The 22,058-nt window shown below is 44.7% G+C and overlaps 1 protein-coding gene across 1 annotated transcript in view; it reads right to left on the reverse strand.

Moving 5' to 3' along the window:
• LOC140206151 (probable voltage-dependent R-type calcium channel subunit alpha-1E) overlaps positions 1-22,058 on the reverse strand; it is a 632,362-nt gene that overhangs the window by 396,339 nt on the left and 213,965 nt on the right. The window lies entirely within an intron of this gene.

A 22,058-nucleotide genomic window follows, 5' to 3' on the forward strand; every position in this document is an offset into this window, starting at 1 on the left:
TCCTTGGTATTAACATATCAAGGAATCTGTTCTGGGACCAGTACATGCAAAGAAGGCGTGGCTACACTTCAGTTTTCTTGGAAGTTTGCATAAACTTTGGAATGTCACCAAAAACTTTGATATATTTCTATAAATACACAGTGGACAGTATCCTGACTGGTTGCATCACAGCTTGGTACCACTGCCCAGTCCATCACGGGCAAAGCCCTCTTCACCACAGAATACACTTATATGGAGTGCTGCCACAAGAAAGCAGTGTCCATCTTTAAAGACCTCCACCATCAAGTCTATCTTCACTTCTCGCTACTGCCATTGGGCAGGAGGTACAGGAGCTTTAGGTCCCACAACACCAGGCTCAGGAACAGTTATTACCTTACGATCATCAGGCTCCTGACCTGGCATGGATAACTTTACTGACCACAACTCTACAGCCTACACTTTCACTTTCAGGGACCCTTTACAACTTACGTTCTCAGTATTACAACTCCTGTCGCCAGTATTATGTTTTATTTGCATAGTTTGTCCTTTTATATTTTCTGTTTGTCAGTCTTTGTTTATGTATAGTTTTCCTAAATTATATTGTATTTCTCTATTCTTCCTGTAAATGCCTGCACAAAAATTAATCTCAATGTAGTATATGGTAACATAGACACTCCAGTACTACTGCAGTTGTACAAGGCCTTGGTGAGACCACACCTGGAGTATTGTGTGCAGTTTTGGTCCCCTAATCTGAGGAAAGACATTCTTGCCATAGAGGGAGTACAAAGAAGGTTCACCAGATTGATTCCTGGGATGGCAGGACTTTCATATGAAGAAAGACTGGATGAACTAGGCTTATACTCGTTGGAATTTAGAAGATTGAGGGGGGATCTAATTGAAACATATAAAATCCCAAAGGGATTGGACAGGCTAGATGCAGGAAGATTGTTCCTGATGTTGGGGAAGTCCAGAACGAGGGGTCACAGTTTGAGGATAAAGGGGAAGCCTTTTAGGACCAAGATTAGGAAAAACTTCTTCACACAGAGAGTGGTGAATCTGTGGAATTCTCTGCCACAGGAAACAGTTGAGGCCAGTTCATTGGCTATATTTAAGAGGGAGTTAGATATGGCCCTTGTGGCTAAAGGGATCGGGGGTATGGAGGGAAGGCTGGTGCAGGGTTCTGAGTTGAATGATCAGCCATGATCATACTGAATGGCGGTGCAGGCTCGAAGGGCCGAATAGCCTACTCCTGCACCTATTTTCTATGTTTCTATGTTTTCTATGTAAATATTTGTATCGTTCAGGCGATCTAAGGCCGTGTGGAGAGCCATTGACTCCAGCCTTCTGACTCAAAGTAGTCCTGTAAGCGTTCCTGCGCCTCCCCTGGCCATACCTTCTTGGCCCTTGCTACTGATCTATCATAACAGTGACTTCTCCACCAGAGGATCATAGGTTAACTTCAACCATTTCGAGTCACGCTGCCCAGCAATCCCTCATTTTAATCCTAGCCTTATCACAGGACAGTTTACAATGACCAATTTATCTACCAACCACCAGTGACAGGAATTGAACCCGGGTTGCCTGTACTGTAAACGTTGTGCACAACCTACAGCACCACCTTTATTTAGTTAAAGTGGCAGCACACGATCTAAAGGGAATGGTGCTGCCCTTCTTGGGACAAGCGATAGACAGATGCTGCCATCTGATTATTGGAGGAATTAGAGTAGATGGAGGAGGGTCCCCGTAGTCGATTGCCTTGGAATGGAGGGCCTCGCATGACTCGTGAAGAACTGTATCTGGCATTGCTCAGAGCCAGGTTCCCAAAGGAGCAGGTAAATTGTGTTCCCACTCCCACCCTCTGTGCCATCTGGAGGGAACACTGCCCAGAGAAGAGAGGTCAGGAGGCCACTAAGGGGGAAGGGTCATTCTTCAAGCCCTCTACCAATAAGGGTGCCTTCTGTCCTCCACAGGATTCCCTTTATCCTTCACTGAAATGAATTTGCAGGAGCTCTTATATTTTAAGAGGGCTACATTTCATGGCTGAGTGAATGAATTAAGTCCCTTTGTTCTTTGGAAAATGTGCTTAAGTCTTCCACTGTGGAAATTAATTGTTTGTTCTATGTTTTTCAGTTACTTGCAAAGGTTCTGCAGGAAGGGAAACATGGACATGGATAATATGTTTGGCACTCTGTGGCTGCTCCACATCCCCAACCACACAGAAGCCGAAGGGCTGACCAAGCGAAGGACAGGCTGCAGAAACAGCTGATTAAGTTATTGACTCCCACCCACACGCTTCAGGGGTGAAGAGTGTGCTGTTACAGACAGCAGGCAAAGTGAACTCCCGGCCAGCAGCCCGGGGGTGGGGGTGGGGGGGCCACCAGGGCTCAAGTAGGTTGTAGCACGCAGAGACCGGGGAATACAGGATGGGTGGTGTTACTGGGGCAACAGGGGATATTCTGTCAAAATACCCTGCGGCTAACCAGGAGGGAGGGAGTTTGTGTCTTCCTGCATTACAGAAATGCAGAAATCAAAGGATGGGAATAAAGGGATCCTATTCTGATTGGTTGCCGGTTACTAGTGGTGTTCGCAGGGGTCGGTGTTGGGGCTGCTTCTTTTTACAATGTACACCGATGATTTAGATTATGGATTAAATGGTCTTGTGGCTAAATTTGCGGATGACACCAAGATAGGTGGAGGAGCAGGAAGTGTTGAAGAAACGGAAAGGTTGCAGAGAGACTTGGTCAGTTTAGGAGAGTGGGCAAAGAAATGGCAGATGAGATACAATGTTGAGAAATGTACGGTTGTACATTTTGAAAGAAGAAATAATCAGGCAGATTGTTATTTAGATGGGGAGAAAATTCAAAAATCGGAAGTGCAAATAGACTTGGGGGTCCTCGTGCAGGAAACCCTAAAGGTTAACCACCAGGTTGGATCGGCAGTAAGGAAAGCGAATGCTATGTTGGCATTCATTTCAAGAAGAATAGCATATAAGAGTAAGGAGGTGTTGATGTGGCTCTATGGGGCACTGGTGAGATCTCATCTGGAATACTGTGTGCAGTTTTGGGCCCCTTATCTTAGAAGGGATGTTCTCATGTTGGAGAGAGTTCAGAGAAGATTTACAAGGATGATTCCTGGAATGCAGAAGCTAACATATGAGGAGCGTTTGTTGGCTCTTGGACCGTATTCATTAGAGTATAGCAGAATGAGAGGGGATCTCATAGAAACATTTCGAATGTTGAAAGGGTTGGACAGAGTAGATGTGGAAAGGCTGTTTCCCTTGGTGGGTGAGTCCAGGACAAGAGGCCACAGTCTTAGAATTAGAGGGTACCAATTTAAAACAGAGATGAGGAAAAATTTTTTTAGCCAGAGGGTCGTGGATTTATGGAATTCGTTAACACATACAGCTGTGGAGGTCCGATCACTGAGGGTGTTTAAGGAGGAGGTTGATAGGTATCTAATTAGTCAGGGTATCAAGGGATATGGGGAAAAAGCCGGAAATTGGAACTAGATGGGAGAATAGTTTAGCTCATGGGGGAGTGGCGGAGCAGACTCGATGGACTGAATGGCCTACTTCTGCTCCTTTGTCTTGTGTGTGAAAGGCAAAGTGATGGATGCTTACAGGAGTGGTAACGATGGTGGTCAGAGGGAGATCCTATCAACATTCCTATGGATGGAGTATGAGAATACAAACCACACTTAAACTTCAGACTGTTAAGTCTGCATGAAGGTACTATCACACGCTGCAGAAGGCTAGTACTGATCTCCTTTAATGACGAAGAACAGAACAGCTGGAGGAACTTGTCCAGCTTCCCTGGCTTTGCCATTCTGTCTTGGGGGAAACCAGGAGGAAGCAGTCCATTTCAGTCAACCTCGCCCCACAGGGAATAGCCCTAAATAACTGGGGTTTCAGTAACCCGGGTGGAGTAAGTGATTTAAGGGCTGTCTAATTGTCTAATCCCAAGGTCCCGATTTGGAGAATGACGCTCTGCCAACAGGGAAGGGGAAGGAGTGCTAGTGCAGGGGGTATGATGACCACAGGTCCAACCAATCAGTTGGGCACAGTGAGTGTGAACAGGACCAGTATTCTGGGATGACTGCGTCAACACCGAATGGTGACATAAAGGTGGGCACTTCCTGGACTCTAAACTGGATATGTTGTGCCTGGGCCAGGCTGTCCTGGGAACTGATATGCATGGCCTCTGTGATGGATGCACTGAGAAGACGGTTGTTTTGGATGGTGGTCTTACAAAACCAGGTGGCCTTGGACCACCTGCTCGCAGAGAAAGGTGGCACCTGTGCTGTGACTGGTCAGAAGGGCTGCATCTACAACCCTGACAAAGACGGTGAACATTACACACATAGCTGATTGTATCCAGCAGTCAGTAAATAAGTCACTTGTGGAGGGCTAGCTCTGTAACTACTGTACCCTGGGGGAAAGGCAGTGGTCTTTTGGTAGGTTACCGTAAAACACTGCGTAGTAACTGGTGGACTGATAATTCTGGGTAGTATTGTGTTATGTTTCATGTGTAGTATAGTGGGGTGTCTATGGGGGTTATATTAGCCTACAGGCTGAGCATATCCTGACTTTAATTTAGCTGTTCATTGAAAGCGGGGATTGGTCCATGTAAGGAGCACTTCAGCCCTTCCCACTAGCTTCCAGTTAGCTGATGATTTCACAGCACCAATAGGGTTTTAATCTCCTGTGTGGTAACCACGTTGTTTCTATTCCTCTCGGTTCACCATGGACCAAGTAAATGAGGGTGCTGCTGAAACGGTAGACAGTGGTTGGTTTGCTGCAGTGGAGAGGGCCTGGGCACACACTTTAAATAAGTACTCGCACTGTGTGTGTACGTTTAGTGTCTGTTTTGTCCTGCTACTTCGGGCATTCAGTATCTGTAACCGAGTTCAGCTTTAAGGGTTTACTAAATGTTTAGTGTCTGTTGTGTCTTGTAAATAAATAGTTAACCTACCTACTGGTAGTGAGTCTCTTCTGTCTCCACTCATTGAACCTGCGAACAACACGCCATAAGTCAATTTGTCACCTATTTTGGTTTGGCCAAGTGTTATCAGCAAGCTTAAATACAGCATTCAAGCTGCACTTAGTCACACATTAGATATAAAGTTAGCAAAGCAGGAGGCTAAGCGGATAGCCTTGGGGTGCACCTGTGTTGATGATGATCGGAGGAGAGATGTTGCCAGTCTGTGGTTTGCCAGTGAATAAATAGAAGATCCAGTTGCATGGGGGAAGGTGTTGAAGCCAATGTCTTGGAGCTTAGTGATGAATTTTGAGAGGATGATAGTGCTGAATGTTGATCTGTAGTCAATGAAGAGCATCTTACTGTATACATCTTCAATGTCCAGGTGTTCTGAAGCTGAGTGAAGTCAATAACATGGTATCTGCTGTGGACCTATTATGACAGTAGGCAAATTGGAGCGGATCCAAGTCACTTCTCAGGTAGAAATTAATATGCTTAATCAACCTCTCAAAGCACTTAAGTAGACTTAGTAGACTTAAGTGCTACTGGATATAACCATTGAGGCAGGTTACCAGAATCTTCCTGGGCACAGGTATACTTGAAGTCTGCTTGAAGTAGAAGGATGCCTCAGACTGCCAAAGCAAGAGGCTGAGGATGTCCATAAACACTCCAGCCAGTTGATTAGCACGGGTGTTCAGTACTCAGCTAGGACGCTGTATGGGCCAGATGCTTTCCATAGATTTACCCACTTGAAAGATGCTCTCACGCTGGCCTCAGAGACCGAGGTTTCAAAGGTAGATTTAATGTCAAAGAAATGTATACAATATACATCCTGACAACACACATCAAAGTTGCTGGTGAACGCAGCAGGCCAGGCAGCATCTCTAGGAAGAGGTACAGTCGACGTTTCAGGCCGAGACCCTTCGTCAGGACTAACCGAAGGAAGAGCTAGTAAGAGAGTCCTGACAAAGGGTCTTGGCCTGAAACGTCGACTGCACCTCTTCCTGGAGATGCTGCCTGGCCTGCTGCGTTCACCAGCAACTTTGATGTGTGTTGCTTGAATTTCCAGCATCTGCAGAATTCCTGTTGTTTGCGTAATATACATCTTGAAATGCTTTTTCTTCACAACCATCCATCAAAACAGAGGAGTGCCTCCAAAGAATGAATGACAGTTAGATGTTAGAACCCCAAAGTCCCCCCCCAGCTCCCCTCCTTCCCGCATGTAAGAGACAGCAAGCAACAATCCCCCCACTCTCCCCTCCAACAAAAAAAAGCATCAGCACCCGCCACCAAGCACTCAAGCGTGAGCAAAGACACAGACTTGCAGTACTCCAAAGACTACATTGTTCACCCGGCATTCGACATACCACAGGCTCTCTCTCTCCCTATTAAGGGAGAAAGAGGTGTCTCCGTTTCACAGGGTCGTCACGAGCAGTGGGGGTTTGTGAAAGAGCCTCCACCTTCTGTGCGCCAAAGCAAGCATAAAAGGCATTGAGCTTATCTGGGAGTGAAACCTTGCTGAACTTAGTGCTAACACGAGGAATTCTGCAGATGCTGGAAATTCAAGCAACACACATCAAAGTTGCTGGTGAGCACAGCAGGCCAGCCAGCATCTCTAGGAAGAGGTGCAGTTGACGTTTCGGGCCGAGACCCTTCGTCAGGACTAACTGAAGGAAGAGCTAGTAAGAGATTTGAAAGTGGGGGGGGGGGGGAGACCCAAAATGACAGGAGAAGACAGGAGGGGGAGGGATGGAGCCAAGAGCTGGACAGGTGATTCGCAAAAGGGATATGAGAGGATCAGGGAGAAGAAAAAGGGAGAGGGGGGAAAAACCCAGGGGATGGGCAAGGGGTATAGTCAGAGGGACAGAGGGAGAAAAAGGAGAAAGAGAGAAAGAATCTGCGTAAGACTGGGAGATCGTTTTGCTGAACACCTACGCTCTGTCTGCCAGAGAAAGCAGGATCTCCCAGTGGCCACACATTTTAATTCCACATCCCATTCCCATTCTGCTATGTCTATCCACGGCCTCCTCTACTGTAAAGATGAAGCCACACTCAGGTTGGAGGAACAACACCTTATATTCCGTCTGTGTAGCCTCCAACCTGATGGCATGAACATTGACTTCTCTAACTTCCGCTAATGCCCCACCTCCCCCTCGTACCCCATCTGTTATTTATTTATATAGAAACATTCTTTCTCTCTCTCTCTCCTTTTTCTCCCTCTGTCCCTCTCACTATACCCCTTGCCCATCCTCTGGGTTTTCCCCCCTCCCCCTTTTCCTTCTCCCTGGGCCTCCTGTCCAATGATCCTCTCGTATCCCTTTTGCCAATCACCTGTCCAGCTCTTGGCTCCATCCTTCCCCCTCCTGTCTTCTTCTATCACTTCAGATCTCCCCCTCCCCCTCCCACTTTCAAATCTCTTACTAGCTCTTCCTTCAGTTAGTCCTGACGAAGGGTCTCGGCTTGAAACGGCGAATGCACCTCTATCTAGAGATGCTGCCTGGCCTGCTGCGTTCACCAGCAGCTTTGAGGTGTGAACTTAGTGCTGCTTGGTTTTGCTTTGTGTGAGGTGATGCCATTCAAGCTCTGCCACAGCTGTCGAACATCTCTCTGTGATTCTATATTAATTTGAAATTGCCCCTTTGCATGTGAGGTGGCCTTCCAGAAGTCGTACTTGGACCACTTGTACTTTCCTGGACTTCCCAGATCTGAACGCCACAGATCTAGCCTTCAGCAGATTTTAAATCTCTTAGGACATCCAGGATTTCTTTTTGGGGAAGATTTTGAATGATTTTGTGGGGACAACCATGCTTGTCATTCAGGTCCCCTGATGAGTGCTTGAACATGGATAAGTCCACTGACTCAAAGACACTCCTCTGCCTTTCATGACACCTCTTTGTTGTCTTTATGTCTGGTGCCTTGCCCTTTGGTCTCTGCTTATATACAGGTAGGAGGAAAACAGCTAATTGGTCAGATTTCCTGAAACGCAGTCGGAGGATGGAATAGTGGCATTCTTGGTGATAGCGTAGCAGTGGCCTCTGGTACTCTAGGTCACGTGCGGATGGTAATTGAACCGATATTTCTTCAACCACAAACGAGAGAAAATCTGCAGATGCTGGAAATCCAATACAGTCAATGTTTCAGGAAGGGTCCTGTTGAAGGGTCTTGGCCCAAAATGTTGACAGCACTCTTTTCCATAGATGCTGCCTGGCCTGCTGAGTTCCTCCAGCATTTTGTGTGAGTTGCTCAGATATTTCTTCAAAGTAGCCAGAATGAAGTCTCTGGCAAGAATCAGAATCAGAATCAGGCTTTTTTTTTTTTATCACTGACATATATTGTAAAATCTGTTGCTTTATGACAGCAGTATGTGTATACATCAAATACATTGTTAGTTACAAGAAGAAATAAATTGCATACAAAAAATAAACAAGTAGAGCAAAAAAAGAGCAAAATGGTGAGATAACATTCACGGTTTCATGGACCACTGAGAAACCTGATGATATAGCAATCTTGCCCTTATGTGCTCTATTTTGCTTTCCAATGACTGCATATTGGCCAGGAGGATGCTAGAGAGTGAGGGTCGTTTCCCCCATTGCTTCACTGTGGCCTGAGGACCCCTCTGGTGTCCTTGTTTCTTGAGTCGCTGACAGACACCTGCTTGCTTCCAGGTGCCACACCTGCATTTCAGAGATTAAAGCTTGGCAAGTCCTTCAGACTCATTCGGAACTAAGACAGTTCAAGAGTGCATTTCTTAAAGGGAAATTACAGGCTGCAAAAGGATGTACAGTACATCTAGTATTTTCTCTGTGAGCTGCCCGCAAAATGCACTGCATACTGCCAGTCTTATTTTATTGCTATTTAGACTACTTTTTATTATTGTCATTTGAAAGAGTAAATAGTGAGACAAATATTAACCAAACTGAGAGTGAGACTCAAATATTTTATTAATATTAATAAAATATTATATAGTCAAGCAGCTGGGGGTAATTTTCCTGGTACATTGATTCAAGGAGATCAGATGATTTTCATACAGAATGAAACATAATTACAACTGGCTTCCCAAAGCTTCCTAGAGCTGATAAAGTGTTTTACTGACAACAGACAAGAGTACATTGTTGGCGCCATATAGCCAATTTGCACATAGACATTTTAACAGGCAGCAATTGCACAATCACCATGTGTAATCACCACAAAATTATTGGCATTTGCTAGCATAATGGTGTAAAACCAAACACTAAGTTCTTGAGCTCACAATTGTTGTGCTATTAACTGCAAAACTGAGGAAAATCTACATTGATTGATGAATGAACGTTGACCACAATGGGAGGGCAAGAACCCCTACTCCTTTTCAAAACAGTCCTTATAGAGCATGGAAACAGGACCGTCAGCCCAATTGATCCACACCAACCGGAACATTCTCATGCTACTCCCATTTGCCTGCATTCGGCCCAAACCATTCAAGTTCCCCCATTCCAGATACCTCCCCGATAAGAGTCTCAAATCTTGCAATTGTACCTGCCTTGACCACTTCCACTGGCAGAAAGCTCCAAGTATTCACTACCCTCTGTGTAAAGAAGTTGCCTGTCAGGACTGTTTTAAACCTCTCCACTCCTATCTTGTATCTGTGCCCTCTAGTTTTGGATACCCTAGGTCTGGGGAAAAGACTTTGACTGTCCATCTTATCCATACCCCACATGATTTTATAGAATTCTCTTTATTCTCCTGCACTCCAAAGAATAAATATCCAGCCAGCATGGCCAACCTCTCCCTAAACTCAGGCTCTTGAGTCCAAGCAGCATTCTTGTAAATCACTTCTGTACCCTCTCTAGCTTGATAATGTTTTCCTATAACAAGGTGACCAAAACTTAATGTCTCCACTCCTAAACAATGTCCTGATAAATGAAAAACAGCATGCTACTGCATTCTTCACCACTCTGTTGACTTCTGAATCTGCATTCAGCAAACTGTGCAGTTGTACCTCAGTGTCTCACTGTTCCACAACACTTGTCAATGGCCAGACATTCATTCATTTCAACGTTCAAGATGCTTCAACTCACCCTTATTTACCTTAGAATCTATTTGCCGTTCCTCAGGCCATAGAGTCATAGAGTACCTCAGCACCAGAAACAGACTCTTCAGCCCATCTAGTCTGTGCCAAACTGTTATTCTGCCTAGTTCTATCTACTTGCACATGGACCAGAGCTCTTTCTCACTACCTCCCAACCATGTGCATTTCTAAACTTCTCTTAATTGTTGAAATTGAACTTGCATCTATTACTGGTAGCTTGTTCCTCATTTTCACCACCCTCTGAGTGAAGTTGTTTCCACTCATGTTCCCCTTAAATATTTCCACTTTCACCCTAAACCTATGACCTCTAGTTCAAGACTTACCCTACCTGAGTGGAAAAAGCCTGCTTGCATTTACCACAGCTATACCCCTCATCATTTTGTATATCGCTTTCGAAGCTTTCCTCATTTTCCTATGCTCCTGGGAATAAAATTCTCAGATTAGGTAACTCAGATCTTCAAGTCTAGGAAACAACCTATGTAAATATTCTCTGTATTCTTTTAATCTTATTTACATGTTTCCTATAACACAGTACTCCAAATAAGGCCTCACCAACGTCTTGTGCAACTTCAACATAACATCCAAATTCTTGTTCTCAATACTTTGATCCAACATAGCAAAAGCTTTCTTTATGACCTGTAATTACATTTTCAATGAGTTATGTATTGTATTCCCATATCCCTCTGTTCAACCGCACACTTCGGTGCCCTTTCATTCACTGTGTCAGTCCTATGCTGGTTTGTCCTCCCAAGGTGCAGCACCTCTGCCATTTTTCCAGCTGGTCCAGACCCTGCTGCAAGCTTTGATAGCCTCCTCACTGTTCACTACACCCCAATCTTGCTGTTATCCACAAATTTCCATCTCTTTTATCTATTCAAGTTCTGTTTGCAATTCGCTGTTACCTGCTTCACTATCACCTTGGCCCATGATGTTGTACTGACCATTTAACCTACGATCAACCTAAGATCAACCTAACTCTTCCCTCCCACATAGACCTCCAGTCTCCTTTCATCCACGGTCATAGAAAACTACAGCACAGAAACAGGCCCTTTGTCCCATCTACTCCATGTTGAACCATGTAGACTGCTTAGTCTCATCGACCTGCACCCGGATCATAGCTTTCCATACCCCTCCCATCTTACCCAAACTTCTCTTAAACATTGAAATCGAAATCACATCCACCACTTGTGCTGGCAACTCGTTCCACACTCTCACCATCCTCTGACAGAAGTAGTTTCCCATCATGTTCCCCTTAAACATTTCACCTTTCACCCTTAACCTATGACCTCTAGTTGTAGCCTCTCAGTGGAAAATCCCTGCTTGCATTTACCTTATCTATGCCTCTTTATCATATCTCCCTCTCAATCTACTATGTTCTAGGGAATAAAGTTCTAACCTTTTAAGTAGTTCCTTATAACTCAGGTCCTCCAGTCCCAGCAACATCTTTGTAATTTTTTTCTGTACTCTTTTAACCTTATTTACATCTTTCCTGTAAGTAGGTGACCAAAACTGTACACAATATTCCACACTAGGCCTCATCAACACCTTATGCAACTTCAAGATAACATTCCATCTCCTGTACTCAATACTTCTATTATGAATGCCAATGTGCCAAAAGCTTTCTTTATGACCCTATGTGATGCCTGTATTCTCAGATCCCTTTGTTCTACCACACTCCTCAGTGCTCTACCGCTAACCCAGGCTGGCCCTCCCAATGTGCAATACCTGCCCACTGACACTTTTAACCCATTTTTCCAGCTGTTCTAGGTCCTGCTGTCAGCTATGATCGTCTTCCTTGCTATCCATTAAAATTGGTGGCATCTGTAAATTTGCTGATCCAGTTAACCACATTATCATACAGATCATTGATATAGATGACAAACAACAACAGACCCAGCACTGATCCCTGCGACACTCCACTAGTCACAGCCCTCCAGACAGAGAGGCAACTGTCTGCTACCACTCTCTGACTTCTCCCTTAAAGCCAATGTCTAATCCAATGTCTAACACATCATGTTGAATGCCAAGCGACTGAACCTTCTTGACCAACCTCTCATGTGGGTCCTTGTCAAATGCCCTGCTGAAGTCCATGCAGACAACATCCACTGCCTTGGACATTGGACGTTGTCTCTATGATCTGGAAGGTTGCATTATGTGGGATTCAGGGTGAACTGGTGAGGTGGTTTCAGAATTGGCTAAATTAGCGTCTTATGAGGTTGAGTAAGCTAGGGGTTTTCTGTTTGGAGCGCTGAAGGATAAGAGGTGACTCGATAGAGGTGTACAAAATGATAAGAGCCATAGTGGACAGTCAGGAGATGGAAATAGAATAGGCAGTCAGTGTAAGGTACCCCAGTGGCTGCTCCCCTTAATCACAAGTGTGCCGCTTTGAATACTGTTGGGAGGATGACCCTCCCATGGAAAAGCCACAGCAGCCAGGTCTCTGGCAATGTGTCTAGCTCTGTAGCTCAGAAAGGAAAAAGGTAGGGGGGGAGAAGAGAGCGGTATTGATATAGATAGGGGATTCATTAGTTACAAAAAGGTGATTTTGTGAGCAAGATTGAAACTCCCAGTTTTTATGCTGCCTTCCAGATGCTAGCATCAGAGATATCTCAGATCAAGACCACAACACTCCTAGGGGTGGTGGGGGGGGGGGGGGTCGTGAGCAGCCACAAATGCTGGTGCACATTGGTACCAACAACATAGTTAGGAAAAGAGGTGAGGTCCTGAAGAGGGTGTTAGGTAGGAAGCTAAAAAGCAGAACCTCAAGGATAATAATCTTTAGCTTGCTGCCTGTGCTATACTCCAGTGAGGGTAAGATTAGGAAAATATGCCCAATGAATGTGTAGGTGAAGAGTTAGTATACATTCAGATTTGTGGATAACTGGGATTACTTATGGGGAAGGTGTTATGTATGTGTGGAGCAAGAATGCATTAGGCAGATTAAACGTTTTTATTGATTCGTGTAAGCCATGGTACACCCTGGATAACTCTAAGGTGTGCTTGTTTGCATGTTAAGTGTATTTCACAATCGTACACAATCACATTCCCCTTTTCCAGTTTCTGACGCAGGCGGTGTTGACAATATGGAGTTTGTGATGATTTGTCTGCGGATTTTAGAACCGGCTTATTTATACTGACTCAGATGGTGGCGTAGTGGCATTAATGCCAGACTTCAGGACGAAAGGTCCCGAGTTTGAATCCAGCCAGCTCCCCTGCACGCTTTCCATCTGTGCTGGGTTACGAGCTGGTGATCTCTTTGGAAACTCACCCGGCAGGAGGCAGTAGCAAACAACTGCTGTAACTTGCCTTGTACGTGGTTCCCCACTACGTCAGAGAAGCATGGAGGGAGATCGTCCGCTAACCGGAGAAACTCCAGATGCGACGTACCTTTCCTTTTTTATTTATACTGTTTTTAATGAAGAAACCATTGATTCACCACGTGGAATTCCAGAGCAAGAGAGAGTGTGAATCACAAAAGAATTGCTATAGATAGATAGATAGATATACTTTATTGATCCCGAGGGAAATTGGGTTTCGTTACAACCGCACCAACCAAGAATAGAGCATAAATATAGCAATACAAAAACCACAAACAATCAAATAACAAAATGCAAACTATGCCAGATGGAAAATAAGTCCAGGACCAGTCTATTGGCTCAGGGTGTCTGACCCTCCCTTCATTAGTTCATTTAAAGCGGAACGGCTTAATGAAACTGCTACACCAGGAGCTCATGAGGTCAGGAACGTGCAGCTATGAGAAATATTTATGTACAATACAGAAACTGGTGTTACCTGTATGTATTGTCGCAATGCAAAAGTTGCTGGAGAATTGGCAAGTGGGAAGAAGTGGAGTGATATTTGGAAACTTGACTTTTTAAAACGTCATTTAGCAAACAAATCATGTCACTTAGCATGGACAGTGTGCAAAAGCTCCGGCGAAAAAATCATTCATTACCTGCTACAGGCCTGCTATGTATGTTTTGTGAGAGTATTGATAAATGGGAGCGAAAATGATCAAACCCAGAGGAGATCAAAGTTCTTATTGACAGTGATTTGCTAGCTGTTAAAATGAATATCTCTTTATATAAAATTCAGTGCAAAAAATTACACAGCACAAGATTTTTGCACATACTGGTCATTACAAATTAGAACATTGCCACTGAGACAAAAACATGCACACTCAAAAGCCCACATGAACAGAGAGGGCCAAATTGATACACTGCATGATCAATCAACTGCCATGCACCTGCGCACAAATTCTCACAATCGATCAGAAAGTATGATCTGTACAAAAGGGACGGGTTACACTGAACTCAAAAGGGTCTAATATCCTTATGGACAGGTTTGGGATGGGAACCAGAGTAATAGGTCAGATGGAGCAGTTGGTGTAAAGGGTAGGATTGGCTGCCTGATGTTTTGGTGTTTCGATGTTTCAAAAGGGATAGGGAGGAAGGTGAAGAACAAAGGGAGGAAAGGTTGAGATTGTATTGCGAATCAGAGGGGCAGAAAGTCAGAAAGGGATCGTTATCAATGGGAGTCAATGTGAGTGGAAGTCAGAAACAGGAAAGGAGTAATCACTCTATTAGGAGTACCCCCACCCCTCCAAATAGCCACCGGGACATTGAGTAGTTAAATAGACAGAATTTGGAATGGTTGTTGTTATGGGTGACTAAATTCCTTATATTGATTGGCATCTCCTGAGTGCAAAAGATTTAGATGGGGCAGAATTTGTTGGGCCGACCAGAAGAGAGGTCATACTGGATCTGGTACTAGACAATGAATGCTGTCAGATGACAGACCTCTCAGAGTGCAAGCATCTTGGAGATATTGATCACAACTCATCCACCTTTAGCATAGCTGGTAGGCTTTGTAACGGCAAAACAAATAGAAAGAAAAGCACAGGAGCTGGCGATAACTCATGTATGTTTTGTTTTACTTTAGAGAGGTGTGGTGGTGCAATGTCGTATGCTATTCACGTACTTTTACATATAACCCGTAATGAATAATGTAAACAACAAAGAATGCTTAAACAAACAATATATTTACAATATTACTCAGATATCACTGAAATATTAAGTACACAATAATAGCCATGTTTTAGGATAGGTGCTGATGTCACTCGAAAGTATTTACTTGGGGAACAATGACACAGTGCAAAAATTAAAAATTACCGTGAGTTACAAGAACAAATAAATAAATAAAAAGTGTAAAGAGGAACAGCATAGCAGCTTGCATGGGTTCACAGACCCTTTAGTAATCTGATAGAACAGAGGGTAAGGCCTCGGTTTTGAAGCTTATTGATTAGTACTGAGGGGATGATGGTATTGAATGCCAAGCTGTAATCAATAAACAGTAGCATGTTATATGTATTGCTGTTATCCAGGTGCTCTGAAATATGAGGGTAGATAAATCCCTGGGGCTGGTCAGATATAACCCAGGTTACAGCAGAAAGCAAGGGAAGAGATTGCTGGGGCATTGATGATGATCACTGCATTTTCCCTGACCACAGGAGTAGTACAACAGGATTGGAGAATGACAAATGTTCCATTATTCAAGATATAAAAAGGATTATCCTGGGAATTCTAGACCAGTGAGTTTTGCACATTATTGTGCAGGATTCACAAGTGTTTGGAGAGGCTATAGAAGGCTATACAGTGTTGAGAAGTGTATGGTCATGCAGGAATAAAAGCGTAGAGTATTTTCTAAATGGGATAAAAATTTAAAAAAAACTAAATGCAAAGGGACTTGGGAGTCCTCATGCAGGATTTCCCAAAGTTTCATTTGTAGATTAAACTGTCGTGAGGAAGGCAAATGCAATGTTAGAACTCATTTTGAGAGGACTACAATATAAGAGCAAGGATGTAATGCTGGGGCCTTATAAGATATTGGGTCAGACCGCACTTGGAGTATTGTGAGTATTTTTTTGCCATCATCGATGAAAAGATGTGCTGGCATTGGAGAGGGTCCAGAGGAAGTTCATGAGAATGATTCTGGGAACGAAAGTGTTAACATATGAGAAGAGTTTGATGGCTTTTGACCAGTACTCACTGGAATTTAGAAGAATCAGGAGGCGATCTCATTGAAACCTATCTCATATTAAAAGGGCTAGACTGATTGGATGTGGAGAGTGTCAGGCCTGCACAGGCATGCAACTCCCAGTCTCCACCCAGCTGAAAGAAGTCACCTGCCACTCATTTCCAACACATCTCCTGCAGCCTATTTAAACCTAGCTCTCATCCACAATCCTTGTACACTAACACTAACCAGCCAATCTGAACTAATTGCTCCTAGCCTTTAGTTACCTTGTTGTGTTAAGTATCCATTCCCTCTTGTTCTGTGACCCCTTGTGGCTTGTTATTTTCCAGTTTATTATTAAAGTGATTGCCCACCACTAAATCACCTCTGCTGTGCTGCATTTGGGTCAAGACATCTCTGATTTTTCTGACAAATCTGAGGCTGCCAAGAGTAGATGAGTCTAAAGCCAGAGGGCACAGCCTCAGGATAGAGGAACTTCCTCTAGAGAAGAGAAGAAATTCTTTAGCAAGAGAATGGTGAATCTGTGGAATTCATGGCCACAAATGGCTGTGGGGGCAAAGTCATTGAGTATATTTAATACTCAATGCGACAGCTGTTCTGCTGTCTTCCCTGCTAGTACATTGGTAACAAATGTACTTTGAATCTGTTTTCCCGCTTCTGTCACTGGTACCAATATGTCATCTGGCTACTGTCCCTCCCCCTTTAGCATGCTATGAACCTGATCCGAGATATCTCTGATCCTGGCACCTGGGAGGTGAATACCATCCGGGTTTCTTTTTCATATCTACAGAATCCCCTATCACTATTGCTCTCTGATTCTTCCCCTCCCTTCCAAGCAACAGTGCCAGAGAACTGCTCCTGCGGCTGTTTGCTGGCAGGTTATCCCCCTGCCCCCCACCCCGCCACCTCCACTCAACAGTATCCAAAGCTGTAAATTTAATATTCATGGAATCTGCCACAGGGGTACTCTGCACTGGCGCTTACTCCCTTCACTCTCCTGACAGTCACCCAGGTACCTGCGTCCTGCAACTTATGGGTGGCTATTTCCCTGTAGCTCCTATCTATCACCTCCTCATTCTCCTGTACGACCCGAGGGTCATCGGACTGCAGCTCAGCCTACTTCATGCAGATATTCATAGTTATCAGGGAAACTGGAAGTCTCCCAGAGTTCCCACATCTCACACTAAGAACATACCACTAACTCTGGGTCCATTCTCAGTTCACTACCTATGTTACTAATAGACAAAGAAAGAAAAAGAACTTACTAGAAACTTATTTAGAACCTCTGTCTGTTCTTCCCCAAGCCTGTTGAGGCAAAGCCCTGACCTATCTACCACCATTCACTCACACAATTTCCACTCCTACAGTGGTTTTGAAGGTTTGTTTGATGGTTTTTGTAGCTTATTGAATAGTACTGAGGGGGTGATGGTGTTGAATGCTGAGCTGTAATCGATAAACAGCACCCTGACATTGTTGTTCAGATGGTCCAACGCTAACCGGAGAGCCAATGAGATTGCATCTGACGTAGACCTATTGTGGCAGTAGGGAAGTTGCTGCAGGTCCAGGTCCTTGCTTAGGCAGGAGTTGATTCTGACCATGATCAATCTGTCAAAGTGACGATAGTCACTGAGGCAGCTCACTCTGCTTTTCTTGGGCATCAGTGTGATATATTCCCTTCTGAAGCAAATGGGAACCTCCATCTGCTGCAGTGAGAGATTGAAGATGTCTTTGAACACTCTAGCCAGTTGGTGGGCACAGGTTTTCAGAGCCCTGCCAGGTGTACCATCAGGGCCTGACTCCTTGTGAGGGTTCACCCTCTTGAAAGCTGCTCTAATGTCTGCCCCTGCGACAGATTTCTCAGGGTCGCCAGAACTGCCAGGCCCCAGTGGCGTACCTGGCAGCCACAGGTGTAGTTTTATCCTCCTTTCAAAGTGTGCATAAAAGGTGAACTAATATGGGAGTGAAGCATCACGGCCATGTTTGATGTTAGCTTTTCTCTTCGTGTATGTTCCTCTACATATTGTAATAGGACACTGTCTAGGTCACACTACACAAATTCCATCCAGGCCCTTGGCACTCTGGGTGGCCCAGATGATACTAAGAAATTTGGAATCTACAATTCTCACAAATACATGCAAGTACTCAACACATTTGGTCCTCAAGTTCTCACAGTCTTTTGACAGTGTCAAAGATCTTTACAATCTATATAGGACCCTGGTCAGACCCCACTTGGAATACTGTGCTCAGTTCTGGTCGCCTCACTACAGGAAGGATGTGGAAGCCAGAAAAGGTGCAGAGGAGATTTACAAGGATGTTGCCTGGATTGGAGAGCATGCCTTATGAGAATAGGTTGAGTGAACTCAGCCTTTCCTCCTTGGAGCGACGGAGGATAGGTAAGCCGAGTCATTTCTAGGGTAGGGACATGTTCGGCACAACTTTGTGGGCCAAAGGGCCTGTATTGTGCTGTAGGTTTTCTATGTTTCTAATCTCCTGAGAGGACAGGTCAACATAGCACTGAAGTGATCTGTGATCACATCTCTGGATTGGGATTCGAACATGCAGCCAAATGTAAGGGGAATGCAACCAATTAAACAACAACTAACACATGTTTGGAATGTGAAGTCCAGGCACTATATACACAGAATAAAAAACACCTGTGAGTTACAGGGTGAAAGTTTACTGAATAGCTTTCTGGAATGACTTACAGATTTGGAATATTATAATAAAATTCAGGTGATAGCTCGATAGTCATCTGGGACTGAGGAATATTCATACTTTGGTCATTGAGAAAATGATCTCGGTCTCTCATACAGTTTGGAAGAGTGTGCAACCATACTCTATTAATGAGTGGAAACCACTATTGATTTCCCCTTAGACATTATGGTTCCAGATGAGGCTGTAAGCTTTATTTTCCAGTGTTTTGATGTTTTAGTAAAGTTAGAGAAGGACATAAAAGGGGTGGTGGAGATACGTTATTAATCAGGGACAATATCACCAGCTGCACTCAGAGGGGGTATATTGGAGGATATCTACATGAAGTGCTCTTGCAGGAAGGCAGTCTTTAAGGACCCCCACCATCCAAGGCTATGCTTTATTCTCACTGCTGTCATCAGGAAGATGGTAAAGGAGCCTCAGAACCCACGCCACCAGGTTCAGGAACAGTTATCACCCCTTAGCCATCAGGCTCTTGAACCAGAGGAGATAACGTCACTCACCTCATCACTGAACTGATCCCATAACCTATGGACTGACTTTCAAGGACTCTTCATCTCATATCTCAATATTTATTACTTATTTATCATCATTATTATTGTTATTATTTCTTTTGTATTCACACAATTTGTTACCTTTTGGCGTAGCGTGGAGCTACATCTCCACCAAGGGAGGTGCAAGGCCCTCCTTCCCTCTGTTAGCTTACAGGTCACACTTTGGCAAGGTATAGCACCAGCTTAGCTTCCCCCCTCCCCCACTCCTGATCAAGGTCACATGAAGCCATAGGAACAGGTGGTGGATGGTTGTACGAGCAGCTGCTGCATATCACAAGCAACACACATCAAAGTTGCTGGTGAACGCAGCAGGCCAGGCAGCATTTCTAGGAAGAGGTACAGTCGATGTTTCGGGTCGAGACCCTTCGTCAGGCCTAACTGAAGGAAGAGCTAGTAAGAGATTTAAAAGTGGGAGGGGGAGGGGGAGATTCAAAATGATAGGAGAAGACAGGAGGGGGAGAGATGGAACCAAGAGCTGGACAGGTGATTGGCAAAAGGGATATGAGAGGATCATGGGACAAGAGGCCCAGGGTGAAGGAAAAGGGGTAAGGGGGGAAACCCAGAGGATGGGCAAGGGGTATAGTCAGAGGGACAGAGGGAGAAAAAGGAGAGTGAGAGAAAGAATGTGTGTATATAAATAACGGATGGGGTACGAGGGGGAGGTGGGGCATTAGCAGAAGTTAGAGAAGTCAATGTTCATGCCATCAGGTTGGAGGCTACCCAGATGGAATATAAAGTGTTGTTCCTCCAACCTGAGTGTGGCTTCATCTTTACAGTAGAGGAGGCTGTGGATAGACACGTCAGAATGGGAATGGGATGTGGAATTAAAATGTGCGGCCACTGGGAGATCCTGCTTTCTCTGGCAGACAGAGCGTAGGTGTTCAGCAAAATGATTTCCCAGTCTGCGTTGGGTCTCGCCAATATATAGAAGGCCACATCGGGAGCACCGGACGCAGTTTATCACCCCAGCCGACTCACAGGTGAAGTGTTGCCTCACTTGGAAGGACTGTCTGGGACCCTGAATGGTGGTAAGGGAGGAAGTGTAAGGGCATATGTAGCACTTGTTCCACTTACAAGGATAAGTGCCAGGAGGGAGATCAGTGGGGAGGGATGGGGGGGACGAATGGACAAGGGAGTCGCGTAGGGAGCGATCCTTGCGGAGAGCAGAGAGAAAGATGTGCTTAGTGGTGGGATCCCATTGGAGGTGGCAGAAGTTACTAAGAATAATATGTTGGACCCGGAGGCTGGTGGGGTGGTAGGTGAGGACCAGGGGAACCCTATTCCTAGTGGAGTGGCGGAAGGATGGAGTGAGAGCAGATGTGCGTGAAATGGGGGAGATGCATTTGAGAGCAGAGTTGATGGTGGAGGAAGGGAAGTCCCTTTCTTTAAAAAAGGAGGACATTTCCCTCGTCCGGGAATGAAAAGCCTCATCCTGAGAGCAGATGCGGCAGAGATGGACGAATTGCGAGAAGGGGATGGCATTTTTGCAAGAGACAGGGTGAGAAGAGGAATCGTCCAGATAGCTGTGACAGTCAGTAGGCTTATAGTAGACATCAGTAGATAAGCTGTCTCCAGAGATAGAGACAGAAAGATCTAGAAAGGGGAGGGGATATCACAAGCCCTGGTTATGCGACCACTGATGCCAGGCAGACAGACTCTGAAGAATAATGATAATGGCTGGGGTCACCTGTCTTGTAAAGGCAATTCCCAGAAGAAGGCAATGGCAAACCATTTCTGTAGAAAAAATTTGCCAAGAACAATCATGGTCATGGAAAAACCATGATTACCAACATCAGTGAAAAACTGCACTCAACAAGACGGACAAACATCCATTTGCAAAAGACAACATCATTATTATGTGCTGTGTTGTATTGCATTGGCACATTGGTTGTTCGTCTATGCAGTTGGGTGTGGTCTTTACTGAGACTAGCTAAGCGAGTAATAGATGACCTGATTTTCGAAAGGCATAAAGTTAAAGATGACACATTTCATTAATATTTTAAGCAAGATGACTTTTTTTTCCATCTTTTACCATTCTTGTTTGGGGGATTTTTGCCCATTCTTCCTAGCAAAAGGCTTCTAGTTCTGTGAGATTCTTGGGCCGTCTTGCATGCACTGCTCTTTTGAGGTCTATCCGCAGATTTTCGAAGATGTTTAGGTCAGGGGACTGTGAGGGCCATGGCAAAACCTTCAGCTTGCGCCTCTTGAGGTAGTCCATTGTGGATTTTGATTATCCTGTTGTAGAAGCCATCCTCTTTTCATCTTCAGCTTTTTTTTTTACAGACGGTGAGATGTTTGCTTCCAGAATTTGCTGGTATTTAATTAAATTCATTCTTCCCTCTACCAGCGCAATGTTCCCCGTGCCGCTGGCTGCAACACAAGCCCAAAGCATGATCGAACCACCCCCGTGCTTAACTGTTGGAGAGGTGTTTTTTCATGAAATTCTGCACCCTTTTTTCTCCAAACATACTTCTGCTCATTGCGGCCAAAAAGTTCTATTTTAACTTCATCAGTCCACAGGACTTGTTTTCAAAATGCATCAGACTTGTTTAGATGTTCCTTTGCAAATTTCTGATGCTGAATTTTGTGGTGAGGACGCAGGAAAGGTTTTCTTCTGATGACTCTTCCATGAAGGTCATATTTGTGCAGTTGTCGCTGCACAGCAGAACAGTGCACCACCACTCCAGGGTCTGCTAAATCTTCCTGAAGGTCTTTTGCAGTACAACGGGAGTTTTG

Source organism: Mobula birostris, chromosome 12 (assembly GCF_030028105.1).
Source record: "Mobula birostris isolate sMobBir1 chromosome 12, sMobBir1.hap1, whole genome shotgun sequence".
NCBI lineage: Eukaryota > Metazoa > Chordata > Chondrichthyes > Myliobatiformes > Myliobatidae > Mobula > Mobula birostris.